The sequence below is a fragment of the Euleptes europaea genome, chromosome 4 (genome assembly GCF_029931775.1).
Source record: "Euleptes europaea isolate rEulEur1 chromosome 4, rEulEur1.hap1, whole genome shotgun sequence".
NCBI lineage: Eukaryota > Metazoa > Chordata > Lepidosauria > Squamata > Sphaerodactylidae > Euleptes > Euleptes europaea.
Window position 1 is genome coordinate 7598488 of NC_079315.1, and position 14244 is coordinate 7612731.

Consider the following 14244-nt stretch of genomic DNA (forward strand, 5'->3'; position numbering starts at 1 on the left):
CACAGGCCATAAGATGGTGGCGGGTGAACACGCACCTTCATTACATGCCCAGGGAAATGCCAATCACCACTTTGGGGTCAGGAAGCAATTTCCCTCCAGGTCAGATCGGCCAGGGATCCTGGAGGATTTTTTTTTTTTGCCATCTCCTTAGCATGGAGTAGGGGTCATGGGGGTTGTGGGGGGTGGGAAGTTATGAATTTGCATCTTTGTGCAGGGGGTTGGATTAGATGACCCTGGCGGCCCCTTCCAACTCTATGATTCTATGATATACGACACAGGTATCCACAGCTGCTGACCTAGAAGGATATGAAGTTTTCAAATTGAGAAGTGGAGATTGTATTATATTATCAAACACCTGTGATGGGAAAAGTCCTTTGGAGTTTAAAAAGAGTGTCTGCCGAAGAAGCAATGAGGGGATAGTTGGACAAACAAAGATGAGTAACAGTTTATGTATCTGGTGGGAGTTGTTAAGAGTCTTGACTGATGTCAAGTCTTGGTGTCTAAGTCTACTGCCGCGTAGAGTTCTGGAATGCTGTCCAGCGTGGAGCTTTGTGCTCTGAGGAGGAATGTGTCCATTGGAACGGTGGATGTTCAGGGAGATCTTACGAGGCTGTAAAACCAGCTGATAAGGACCACCCGCTCCGCTAGCTTGAAGTGAGCAGAAGCAGATGACTCTGTGGCGCAGTTCCTCGAAATGACTGCCCCGTCTTTGTCCTCTCAGCGCATCTTGGCTTTGGGAAACCCGGTTGTGAAGAAGAAGAAGAAGAAGAGTTGGTTTTATACCCCAATTTTCTCTACCTTTTTTTAAAGGAGACACAAAGCAGCTTACAATCGCCTTCTCTTCCTCTCCCCACAACAGACACCTTGTGAGGTAGGTGGGCCTGAGAGAGTTCGTAGAGAACTGCGACTAGCCCAAGTTCACCCAGCTGGCTTCATGTGTAGGAGCGGGGAAACAAATCCAGTTCTCCAGATTAGAGTCTGCTGCTCACGTGAAGGAGTGGGGAATCGAACCCGGTTCTCCAGGTTAGAATCCTCCACCCCACACTGGCTCTCTTAAGCTTAGTTACCAGCTGAGTCAGATGGTCAAGCTTTGAAAGCACTGATTTTAGTAATTCAAAGATACTTTCCACTGTTCTTAGCAGTCAATAAAGAGAGCTCTTGCGAGATATTGCTAGAGCTTCCGACGTTTTCCTCATCTTCCCGTGACAGGGGGGTTTGGGTCTTTGCTTTGATCTCCACACACAGCGTTGAGCTGAAAAGCCTCGGTGGAGGTAGATAAGACTGCAAAGCGGTTTGAAGTGGGGACATTGTTTAAACGGGATCATGTCAGTGCCTCGTATCTGGTCAGTATCCCCTTTCAGGATCTCAGAATGGTTTTCACCTCAATCCGCTTTCAAACCAGGCCAACGGCTTTGCTAGCTGGACGTTACTCCCAAACACTGTCGGCTTCTCGTCTGTGCGTTTGTGGAGCCGCGGTTCCAGAGGAACTTTTGCCCTATATTTTATTCTGGCCTCTTTATGCAGAGCCCAGAACTAAATTTCTTACAGCGCTCCTAAACGACTTAAATCTCTTTGCGGATTCAGAGAAGCTGCTCTTTCTCCTTTCAGATGTCGATCCGTTTGTTTCCTATAGAGTGTCAGCCTTTGCTTTAGCAGTCAAGAAAATTCGGTCTAAAGCTGTATTTCATGAAAGCATTTAATGTATTTAATGACTAGCATTTTTTTTTGTAGGACTGTTTTAAAGTTATCATTGATGACTTGGTTTTACATGACAGATCGTAATGGCCTTTGGCCGCAAACAGTAAACTTTATTTTATTGTACTGTACAACTCAGGTGTCCAACATGTGACTGAGGGGCCAGATGTGGCCCGGCTGAGATTTTCAGCATTTGTTTTTGAACTGTTCAATTTAACTCCACTAAAATTACATCATTGAACTGGGGCATTATGAAGAAGAAGAAGAAGAAGAAGAAGAAGAGTTGGCTTTTATATGCCGACTTTCTCTACCTTTAAGGAGAACCAAACTGGCTTACAAACTCCTTCCCTTCTTCTCCCCGCAACAAACACCTTGTGAGGTAGGTGGGGCTGAGAGAGTTCGGAGAGAACTGTAACTAGCCCAAGGTCACCCAGCTGGCTTCATGTATCGGAGTGGGGAAACCAACCCAGTTCACCAGATTAGCCTCCAGCACTCATGTGGAGGAGTGGGGAATCAAACCCGGTCCTCCAGGTTAAAGTCCACTGCTCCTAACCACCGCTCCTAACCACTACACCAATGGAGGGTGGAGAAGCGGGCAAAGCAAGCGTGGGAAATGTGGGTTGCGACAGGAAGTCTGTGTCATTCTCCCCGCCCTCACGAAACTTCGGCTTTTCTCAAGTTGAAAGAATGTGCGAAGTTGTATCCAACGCTCATCCAGTATTTAAGAAATATTTCACATTTGCTCATTACGTGAGGATTGAAAAATAATAATTTCTGATGGTATGCAAACTTGCCCCTATTTACCTTTACTGGAGGATACGCAGTTTAATGCCTGATGCCGAAAGATGAAAAATATCAATTTCCTTTGATCGTGGTACTGCATTATTTATAGGGATAAGAAATGTCATGGAGATTTTTGTGTGAATGCGGTACAGAACTGGAACGAAAGGAAAACATTCATTTGTGGAAATGAGTTACTTTTCTTTTCGTAAGAGTCTTTGCCCCTTAAAGGTAATTTCTCTCTTGTTGTTTTGGGTGCTGCATTGCATACTGCAACCATACGATAGAAAATGTATCTGTGGATCACCAAATTGATTCAATGCTGCCTGACATGTAGCTCTGGGTAGCATTGCCATCTCCAGCTTGGCAAATTCCTGGAGATTTGGAGGTATTTGCCTGGGAAGGGCAGCGTTTGGGGAGAGATGGGGGGATCAGTGGGGCATGATGTCACAAAGCCCTCCCTCCAAAAATGCCATTGTCTCCAGGGGAGCTGATCGCTCCAGACTGGACTCGATCACTATAATTCCGACAAATCTCCCGGAGCATGGCAACCCAATGAAAAACAAATGACTCCCTCTCTTGGGAAATCTCCAGGATCAGAGGCACATGCCTATTCTATTAGGTGCTGTGGAACACAGGCAGGATGGTGCTGCTGCAGTCGTCTTGCTTGTGGGCTACCTGGAGGCAGCTGGTTGGTCACTGAGTGAACAGGCTGCTGGACTTGATGGGCCTTGGTCTGATCCAGCAGGGCTTTTCTTATGTTATTATGATGCACCCCTATTCCCTCCAGGATCAGAGGAGCAGGCCCATTATATTAGGTGCTGAGGAACACAGGCAGGATGGTGCTGCTGCAGTCATCTTGCTTGTGGCTTCCTGGAGGCACCTGATTGGCCACTGTGTGAACGGACTGCTGGACTTGATGGGACTTAGTCTGATCCAGCATGGCCTTTCTTATGTTCTTATGATGCATACCTATTCTCTCCAGTACCAAAGGAGAATGCCTATTACATTAGGTGCTGTGGAACACAGGAGGCACCTGGTTGGCCACTGTGTGAACAGACTGCTGGACTTGATGGGCATCGGTCTGATCCAGCAGGGCTTTTCTTATGTTATGTTCCATCAGGGAGGTTAATTCATCAGTGTGGAATGGAGTCTGGCATCCTGAAGGGCTCTTTCCTATCACCAATGCTCACATTAAGCCTCTGAATGAGATCAACTGCCGCTTTGGGGTTTAATGTCATCAGTATACTGATGACACCCACCTGTACCTATCATTAACTTTGCCCCCAGAAGCGGCTCTCTCAGTCCATTGATTTGGTCTACAAAAGGCTGAACACCTGCTAGACAGCAGGGGGAAAAATGTAATGAAAAGAGGTACCCTCCTCTGAATTTCACGAGAACTGACTTTTAATTTTCTTCTTGTTGTGATCTGACTTTCCTATAGCCTGTGGCTCGAGCAAATGAAAGATATTGCCTTGTGTTCTGTCATGAAATGCAGCTTTCACATTAGGGCTGAGCTGGTTATTTTTTATTTATTTAATGTTTTATTTAGGTCTGCTTTATTTAGCCGGAGTGGTGTAATGGTTAAGAGAGGTGCTTTGGAGCAGTGGAGTCTGATCTGGAGAACCGGGTTTGATTCTCCACTCCTCCACATGAGCGGCGGATGCTAATCTGAAGAACTGGGTTTGTTTCCCCACTCCTCCACATGAAGCCAACGGAGTGACCTTGGGCTAGTCACAGCTTTCTTAGAGCTCTCTCAGCCCCACCTACCTCACAGGGTGTCTGTTGTAGGGAGGGGAGGGGATGGTGATTGTAAGCTGGTTCGATTCTTCCTTAAGTGGTGGAGAAAGTCGGCATATAAAAACCAGCTCTTCTTCTTCTTCTTCTTCTTCTTCTTCTTCTTCTTCTTCTTCTTCTTCTTCTTCTTCTGCTTCTTCTTCTTCTTCTCCTTCTTCTTCTTCTTCTTCTTCTTCTTCTTCTTGCATTCAAAAGATACATAAGGAGAACAGTGGATATTGCTGGAAATGTAAAGAGACTGAAGGAACCTTCTTTCGTATCTGGTGGTCAAGTAAGATTGTGAAGAAATACTGGGTTCAAGTTCATAGAGATATGCCAACAATGCCAAATATAAAGTTTGCTTTGGATCCTAATTGCATGCTACTCGGGATAACACCAGCAACACTGGAAAAGGCGATTGAGGAATTGTATAGATATGCAGTCACAGCTGCCAGAATGGTACTAGCCAACGTAGGTCCCAACGTAGAAGAATGCAATAATAAATTGGCAGAATACGCTGTCATGGTGAAACTAACAAACGACCTAGAAAATAATTGTTTTCTAAATTGGAGGCTTTATTATGCTTATGTGAAAAGAGCCTAAGTTATGAGGGGTTCACTATGGATAACATTAAAAAATGAGTTTTTAAAGGTATTTTTGTTTAACAAATATAGAGACACAGAGAATAAATATATCACATTTTAGAATGTTAGAGGTTAAATTGGCATAAAAGACACATTCCCACCCAGTGTATATCTTTTTTCTTCTATATAATTGAAGAGTAGATGTAATATTTTTGATGTAATATTGTAATTCTCTATTTCCCCCATCCCTTTTCTTTTATGTTCACTCCTTTATTCTTTTGAAGGAAAAAAAAAAGAACCCTTCTCCCTGGCCTGGCATGCTACTTTTCTATATACAGGGAATTTTTCAGTATGGAAGGACGTCCCATCATGCGAGCGATCTGTAGCAGGGCAGACCAGACCCTCTGAATGACAACCAGGTTCGCCTTTTGCGAATAACATAGTCGCCACAGAAGTCGTGGGAGACCCCAAAAGAGCAGCAAGAAACCCTTCTGCGCTGGAAACCTCCATCGGTCCTCGTTTGCCCTTGAGCATAAGCGACACCAGCTATTTTTAAACCAGGATCAGAAACGCATGTCAAAGTCAAAATCAAAATTATTGTATAAGGCCATTACAATCTAAAACAATATAACAGCAGATCTAAAACAGTTTAACAGAAAAATATTGTCGAAGGCTTTCACTGTCAGAGTTTATTGGTTCTTGTAGGTTATCCGGGCTGTGTGACCGTGGTCTTGGTATTTTCTTTCCTGACGTTTCGCCAGCAGCTGTGGTAGGCATCTTCAGAGGAGTAACACTGAAGGACAGTGTCTCTCAGTGTCAAGTGTGTAGGAAGAGTAATATATAGACAGAAGGGGGTTGGGTTTGAGCTGAGTCGTCCTACAAAAATTACCTTTGATACTTTTTGCAGGACAATGACTCAGCTCAAACCCAACCCCCTTCTGACTATATATTACTCTTCCTACACACTTGACACTGAGAGACACTGTCCTTCAGTGTTACTTCTCTGAAGATGCCTGCCACAGCTGCTGGCGAAACGTCAGGAAAGAAAATACCAAGACCACGGTCACACAGCCCAGATAACCTACAAGAACCATTTTAACAGCAAATTAACGTACACAATATCATTAAAGAAGAATACAAAAGTTAAAAAATTGAAGTACGCCCATTCAGCTCTATCCAGTTTTTCCAAATTTTGTGATTTGCTTTGCCCTGATTTTCTTGGCTGCTCGGTAGGGTTGCCAACCTCCAGGTACTAGCTGGAAATCTGCTATTGCATCTGATCTCCAGCCGACAGAGATCAGTTCCCCTGGACAAAATGGCCGCTTTGGCCATTGGACTCTATGGCATTGAAGTCCCTCCCTCCCGTCCCAAAACCCTGCCCTCTTCAGGCTCTGCCTTAAAAACCTCCTGCTGGTGGCTAAGAGGGACCTGACAACCCTACCACTAGGCCGCACAGTGCCATTTTTGAGAACTATAAGGAGCTATATCTGATGACAAATAAATTAGTCTGTCAGCATCAGAGGATAATTGTAATACAGAAAGAATATTTGCCAGAAACTTGTTCCAGGACTCAGTGTATAAAGGACAGGACAGGACATAATGGGGGAGATCTTCTACTCTGAAACTAATGTAGCCCTTGACACGACCGGCCCAATCGCTAATGCAAAATCTTTCCAGACTTCAGGTTTGCTTCTGCTTGCTAAGTGGCCATTAATTTGATGGACAGCAGTGTCGAGTCTGCAGGAGGGGGGGCGGGAAGAATAACCACCTGCACTCGTTGTATTGGCCTTTCTGGCATGCGAACAGTGACTCAAGGTCAGTACGGTGTGCACCAGACAGTGGTCGCTTGGGACAATAGGTGAGCCGACACCCGTTCTCATTGTGTCTGTGGCCCAGGCCCACCTGTGTGGTCCCTGAAGGATGGCCAACTGCCCAGGGGGCCCTTGTAGGGTTGCCACTAGCTGGAGATTTCCTGCTATTGCCACTAGCGGGAGATTTCCTGCTATTACAACTGATCTCCAGCTGATAGAGATCAGTTCCCCTGGAGAAAAATGGCTGCTTTGGCAATTGGACTCCATGGCATTGAAGTCCCTCCCCTCTCCAAACCCCGCCCTCCTCAGGCTCTGCCCCAAAAACTCCAGGTATTTCCCAACCTGGAGCTGGCAACCCTAGCCCCTTGGCTCACGTTATTCCTGCCAGTAGCTGGATGTAGGCCTGCCAGTTGCCTTCCCTCAGCCTAGGGTTGCCAGCTCCAGGTTGGGAAATACCTGGAAATGTTGCGGGTGGAGCTTGAGAAAGGCAAACTTTGGAGAGGGGAGGGACTTCAATGTGATAGAGCCGAATAACCAATGTGGCCCTTTCCCCCAGGGGTACTGACCTCTGTCACCTGGAGATCAGCTGTAATTATGGGAGATCTCCAGCTACCATCTGGAGGTTGGCAACTTTACCTCCGCCCCAACTGCCAACCCTCAACTGGGAGGGAAAAAAAGGCCAGAAAATATCTACATTGTCTTCACCATAAAGATTAGGGAAAATTCCTAGAGCATCACTCAGAAGTGATGTTTCATCTTCCCCAAACTCCACCCAACCCAGGCATAGGGTTGACACGGATCTCACTGGGGAGGAGGACTTTTGCTGGCAGCCTGCTTTGGCCACTGCAGCTCCAGAATTGAGAGAAACATAATTTAAAAAGTAATAGCTGTGTTGCTGTGTCACTTCTGGGGAAAACCTGGACGTGATGTAGGGTGGTGCTAGGAATCACTGGAAACTCTGTTGTACATCCATAGAGTTTTTGGTGATTCCTAGAGCTACCTTACTTCCCTTCTGGGTTTCCCCCGGAAGTGATATAGTGGCATAGCCAACATATGTACCCTAGGGTTGCCAGGTCCTCCTCCCTCTCTATCAGCTGGAGATCTCCAGCTAGTACCTGGAGATTGGGAACCCTACCAGTACGTTAAGAGACCCCTTTCCCCCACACACCAGTAGACCGGAATCCCTGAATGATGGAAACCTCATGAATGGCTTTCAAAGAACTGACTCTATTTTTTAAACCATGCGCTTGAAAGCCAGAGGTTCGAGCTCATTAATGGAAAAATTCCAGCATCCCTGTCCAATGAAGTGGTTGCGCCTGACGGTTGACTTTGAGCAACAACACGTAAGTAGGCATTAACCTCAAGGCCCTGTGGTGAACTTCGGTTCATTAAGACAGGAACCGGCCCCTGAGGCAAAATAATCAGAGGGAAAGAGCACCATTAAGGATGCCACCTTCAAGGGACTCCTGGTAAATATGCGGTGTGGAAGTACCCTGAATACGAAAATCGATTTTCCTTATAGCGAGCATGTGTCGAAGAAAATGGAGTAGAAATTCAGTTATTCAAAGAGGGCCGACATTTGAGGTCAGTTGGAGAAACTAAATTAGCAGCTTCCAGGGGGAGAGCGGGTTTCGCAATTTCACCTGCACTGGTTGTAGAAGAGGAAGTAAAACCATGGAAGATTGAGCGGTATAATTCTTAATTTGAGCAAGATGCATCATATTGATGAATAAGGATGACCAGGCTGCTAGAGAGGGAAAGGGAGGGGTGAATTCTAGAGTGTAGTGCTGGCATGGTGTCATTTGAGTGGCAAATCATCCTGTCACACTGCAGCTCTCTAGAAGCAAACAGGAAGTGATGGGATTGTATTGTTTGTGGCTGGGCGCACACGCGTTCCTTGCTGTCAGCCAGCAGTAGGCTTGTGCATATCTGTAAACCCGAGCTGAAAATAAACCTGAAAATCACCATTTCGGCTTATTTTCAGCTTCGGTTTACTGGAAAAAAACCCACAGGAATCAGCCAAGCCGAATAGGCAATTCCCGGAAAAGCCGAATAATTAGGCTTTTCTGGGAATTGCCTATTCAACCCGGCTGATTCCCGTGTTTTCCCCCCCAGTAAACTGAAGCTGAAAATAAGCCAAAATGGCAATTTTCGGGTTTATTTTCAACAATTATTCGGCTTTTCCAGTTCAACTGGGGGAGCATTTTTGGAGGTAGAGTCCCCAAATTTGCAGCATAGCTTGAAGGGACTCTCCTTGCATGACCCCCGGAGTTTTGTGAAGACTGGGTGAAATGGTCCAATTTTATGAGTTCTGGAAGGGGTTCCCCCCATAGAGAAACACTGCCCACATTGGTAAAATTTACAATGCTTCTCTATGGAGGAGAGGGTGACCTCTTCCAGACCCCCATAAAATCAGACCCCTGACCCAATCTTCAGCAAACTTCGGGGGTCATGCAAGGAGAGTCCTTTCAAGCTATGCTGCAAATTTTGGGGCTTTACCTCAAAAAATGCCCCCCAGGAGCTTTCCAAAAAATCCCCATAAATGGGCCTGAATTTTTCCGGTAAACCAGGAAATAAGCCAAATTCCCATATTTTTTTGGTATGGGTATTTGGCTTATTTCAGGTTTACTGAAAAAAATTGGACCCAATAAACTCAAACCCAAATTTTCCTGATTTTTTTTTTTTTTTGCACAACTCTAGCCAGCAGATGGATTGGCGGGTGTGAGAGTTCCCGACCTCCCTGTGCAAATTCCATAAAACCACTTGCTCAGACTGTCATGCAGAAACAAGGATCTTTATTGGAAGCTTCAGGTGGTACAAGTCTTACACTGGTAAAGTTGCAAGTGAATCCAAATTCACAAAGACAGAATTATAACCCCTACAGGGAAGCAGATGTCAAACGTGTATTATGGGAACCTACGAGATAATTGTGCATGGTACAAAACATCAAAAGAACTCAGAGCTTGTTAGTACTATCTACCCACCAAGGCCACAGTGGTGGAAGGGAGTCAGTTAGAGCAAGGGAGGGACATGGGAAGAGGGAGAGACATTCCAACCTGGGGCCCGTCAGACGCTGTGCCTGAACCAAGGAAAGTCAAGAGACCTGGACTGCTTTTACGAGTCCAGGGGGGGGGGGAAAGCATACAAGGTAAAGGCCTACCAAAGGCCAGGCATACAGACCCTCACATTCTGCCCCCCTTAAGGCCCCCCTCCCCCGAGTCCGGGCGGACGAGGCTTGTCAGGATAGGCAGAGTGAAACTCTCGAACCAGGCGGGGAGCCGCCACATGGGGAGCAGCCACCCACTCATCCTGGGCGGACCCCAGGTGCTTCCAGCGGATCAAATAGAACAGCTTTCCCTTTTTCAGTTTAGAGTCCAACACTTTAGAAACTTCAAGATGCGATTCCCCTCCCACAACTGTAGGAACTTCAGACTTAGGGAGGGGGTGGAACTGAGGGGCAGCGACGTACGGCTTAAGCAGGCTGATATGGAACACCGGATGCACCCCACGAAGAGACTTGGGGAGTTCCAATTCTACCGTGACGTCATTGATCACCCGGGTGATGGGGAAAGGACCTACATACTTGTCACTCAGCTTTTTGCAAGGCCGAAGTGACCGTAGGTTCTTGGTGGAAAGGTAAACCTGCCCTCCCACCTTGAGTTCCCCCCCCGGAGACCGATGTTTATCGGCCTGGTCTTTGTACTTGCGCTTGGCCCTCTCCAGGTTCTTTTGCAGCCAGGGCCAAGTGGTTTGCACTACTTGTATCCAATCCTGAACCTCCTGCACCCCCTCAAGCTCAGGAGTGATGTTAGGAGAACCAAAGGGTCCAAAGTCCTTTCCATAAACCACGTGAAAAGGACTGAAACCTGTGGAGGAATGGGGGGCGTTATTGTAGGCATATTCAGCAAAAGGCAGTAGGTCCACCCAATCGTCCTGGTGGTAGTTGACATAACACCTTAGATAGCATTCTACAACAGCATTGACCCGTTCGGTCTGACCATCGGTCTGGGGGTGGTAGGCTGAAGAGAGTCCTTGTTCTTCCACCCCCATGACTTTTAGGAAGGCCCTCCAGAATTTGGCTACGAACTGAGCCCCTCTGTCGGAGAGGACCTTCCTCGGAATCGAATGATGCTTCACCACGTGATTAATAAACAGTTTAGCCAACTTCTGGGCCGATGGTAGTCCCACACAAGGAACAAAATGAACCTGTTTGGAGAATAAGTCTGTTATCACCCACAGTACAGTTTTTCCCCGACTTGGGGGCAAATCCGTGATGAAATCCATGGCGATCACTTCCCAGGGCATGGTCGGGGTTTCCAGAGGCTTCAAGAGTCCGGGAGGCTTTCCCATCCGTTTTTTGGCCGTGGCGCAAATGGGGCAGCTGCGCACGTACAACTCCACATCGGCCCTCATACCTGGCCACCAAAATTGACGCCGCAATAAATGCAAAGTCTTTACAAACCCAAAATGCCCCGCAAGTTTGGCCCTGTGAACCAGTCCCAGCACCTCTTTTGGGAGTACCTCGGGGACATAAAGCTTACCCCCCTGCAACCACAAGGAGCCCTGTTGGTCGAGCTGTGCGGGGAGAACCTGCTGATCCGCCTCCCTCAGAGAAGTGTCCCGGAGTCGCTGTTGGAAGGGCTCCGGGATTCCCTTGAGGGGAGGAACATCCTGGCAGTGGGACAGGGATCGGGTGGTTACTGCGAGTCCCGAGACTTCCCCTCTCTGTTCAGGGGTAAACAGGGAATCCACCGGCCGATCAAAGTCATTGCGGTACTGGGGAAGCCTGGAAAGAGCATCCGCTAACACATTGTCCTTCCCTGGCACATGTTTCAGGACAAAGCGGAATTTGGCAAAAAACTGTGCCCAACGAATCTGTTTCGCGGTGAGCTTTCTACCCCCTTTAAAGCCTCTAGATTCTTGTGATCGCTGCAAACCTCAAAAGGGGTCTCCGCCCCTTCCAGAAAATGCCTCCAAATGGTGAGGGCATGATTAACAGCAGCAGCTTCTTTCTCCCAAATGGCCCAGTTGATTTCGGATTGGGAGAATTTTTTAGAAAAATAGGCACAAGGTTTCAGCTGACCGTTCTCGTCCCGTTGCAAGAGAGCCCCCCCCCATGGCTACGTCAGAGGCATCGACCTGAACCACGAAAGGTTTTTCACAATCAGGGTGTGCAAGAACGGGTTCGGACGAGAAAAGCAGCTTGAGCGTATCGAAAGCCTGCTGGCAGTCCGAAGTCCATTGCAACCGAGCCGAGGGCAAGGCGGCCCCCGCTCCTTTCCCTTTCGTGCGCAGGAGCGAAGTGAGGGGGAGCGCAACTTGGGCAAAATTGGGGATGAAGTTCCGGTAAAAGTTAGCAAAGCCCAAAAATTGCTGCAAATGTCTGCGCGTGGTGGGGGGGTCCCATTCCATTACCGCCCGAACTTTTTCGGGATCCATTTCCAAGCCTTGATAGGAAATTACGTACCCCAAGAAGGTGATGGAGGGTTGGTGGAAATCACATTTAGAAACCTTGGCAAACAGTTTGTGCTCGCGCAACCGCTGCAGCACTTCGCGCACCAATTGTACATGCTCCTCCATGGTTTTCGTATAAATGAGAATATCGTCCAAGAAAACCACCACCCAGCGAAACAATAAATCATGAAGCACTTCATTAATTAACTGCATGAACACACTCGGAGCCCCCGAAAGTCCGAACGGCATCACTAAATACTCAAACATTCCAAAACAACTGGAGAAGGCAGTCTTTGGTTCGTCCCCTTCTCGTATGCGGACTCGGTGGTAGGCCTCCACCAAATCTAATTTGGTGAAGATTCGGCCCTCTTTCAACTGTGCGAGAAGGTCTGGAATGAGAGGGAGGGGGTATGCATTAGACTGAGTGACTGCATTCAGTCTACGAAAATCAATACACAGTCTTAAGTCTCCCGTCTTTTTCTTGACAAAGAAGGCGGGGGCCGAGTATGGAGCCTTAGACGGGCGGATAAAGCCCCGTGCTAAATTGGTGTCCAAATAATCTCGCAACATCGCCTTTTCATTAGGACTCATGGGGTAGACCTTCCCCTTGGACAATTTGCCGTCCCCCACTATCTCGATAGCACAGTCCGTCTCCCGGTGGGGGGGGTAGTTCGTCGCATTCCCGCACATCAAACACATCGGCAAACTGGGAATACTCTTTGGGAAGCTGGGGCAGTGGAAGTCCGAGAGAAGGGGCCCCTACGAGGGCGGCTGCGGGAGTGTGCAGTACTCGGTCTTTATCATGAAGTTTACACGGGTTGCGGGGAAAGGTGAGCGTCCGCTCAACCCAGTCTATGGAGGGATTGTGCCCTAGCAACCAATTCATCCCTAACACAATAGGTGCGACGATGGGGGCAATGGTAAAATAGTTCCCAATGCTCCCCTATACCCATGACGACTGCTGCGGTGCGGTGAGTTACAGGTCCCTTTTTAAAGTCACTGCCATCCATCTGGGAAAAACGGATGGGTTCGGGTAACCGCTTTCGCTTAACGCGCAATAGTTGGGCAGCCTCTTCGCTCATCATGGTGCGGGCACAACCCGAGTCAACTAGGGCCGTAAACTCTAACGTGGGCCCCCCTTTTGGCAGTGAGAGATTGACCTTTACATACACATTGTCCTCTTGAGCGCTTACCATTAGTGGAGCTCCGTGCACAACGTTTGGAGCGGTCTGCTGAGGAGCCCCCCTTACAGCAGACCGATGGCGTTTTTTGCCGGCAGGTCCCAGTCCTCCTCCTCGCTGGAGGAAGCGGCTGTGGTATTTGTAATCCGTGACTCCGATGAGTCAAAGGCTTCCTTTGTAATCCGTGACCCCGATGGGCTGGCAGAGTCCGAGGCTTCGACCTCGGTGCGGGCGTGCAAGGCCGAGGGCGCGCTTCGTCGGCTCGGTGTCGGTGCGCCGCTCCGGCGGCGAGGTTGCCCCTCGGGAGGGGGCTTCTCAAGTTCGGTCGTAGCCAGACGAGTCGGTCCCGGACGTCCGGGTCGTGAAGAGTATTGAGAAGCAAAGTGTCCTTTCCCCCCGCAAACGAGACAGACCCCACTCTCAAAGCGTTTGCGGCGTTCGGCCATGGAGGGTCCTCCCCCCGAGGGGGGTCGAGAGTCCTTCGGACCGCCGGGTCTGTCTCCACGGGTCTTGGTCTCTCGTCAGGTGCGTTGTCGGGACAGGAGCAGCAGTTGCTTTCGGTTTTCGATGTCAGCGGCATGGCGAACCCAACCTTCAACATCAGGAGGGTTGCCCTGCATGAAAGCCCAGCTCTTGACCCAATGAACCAGAAATCACCACAGAGACAGTCAGAATCCAAGCAGATGGCTTTTACTGGTCAAATAGGTAATACAGTGCATATAGGATAAGATGACAGCTATGAGGGTCTTGCTCGTTAGTTGGCAATATAAGGCTTGAAAAAGGCGGGTGATTATAGAACACACAAAGCATAAACAGAGCACACTTTCCCAGGAGTAGCGTTCCCAGGCTTTGGTATGTGAAGCTGTTCTTGAAGTCTGGACGGTTCAGCAAAGGAACAGAGGCAACAGAGAAACCGAGATAACAGCCTGACATCCTGCTCCCCTTAAGGCCCCCTCCTATCCT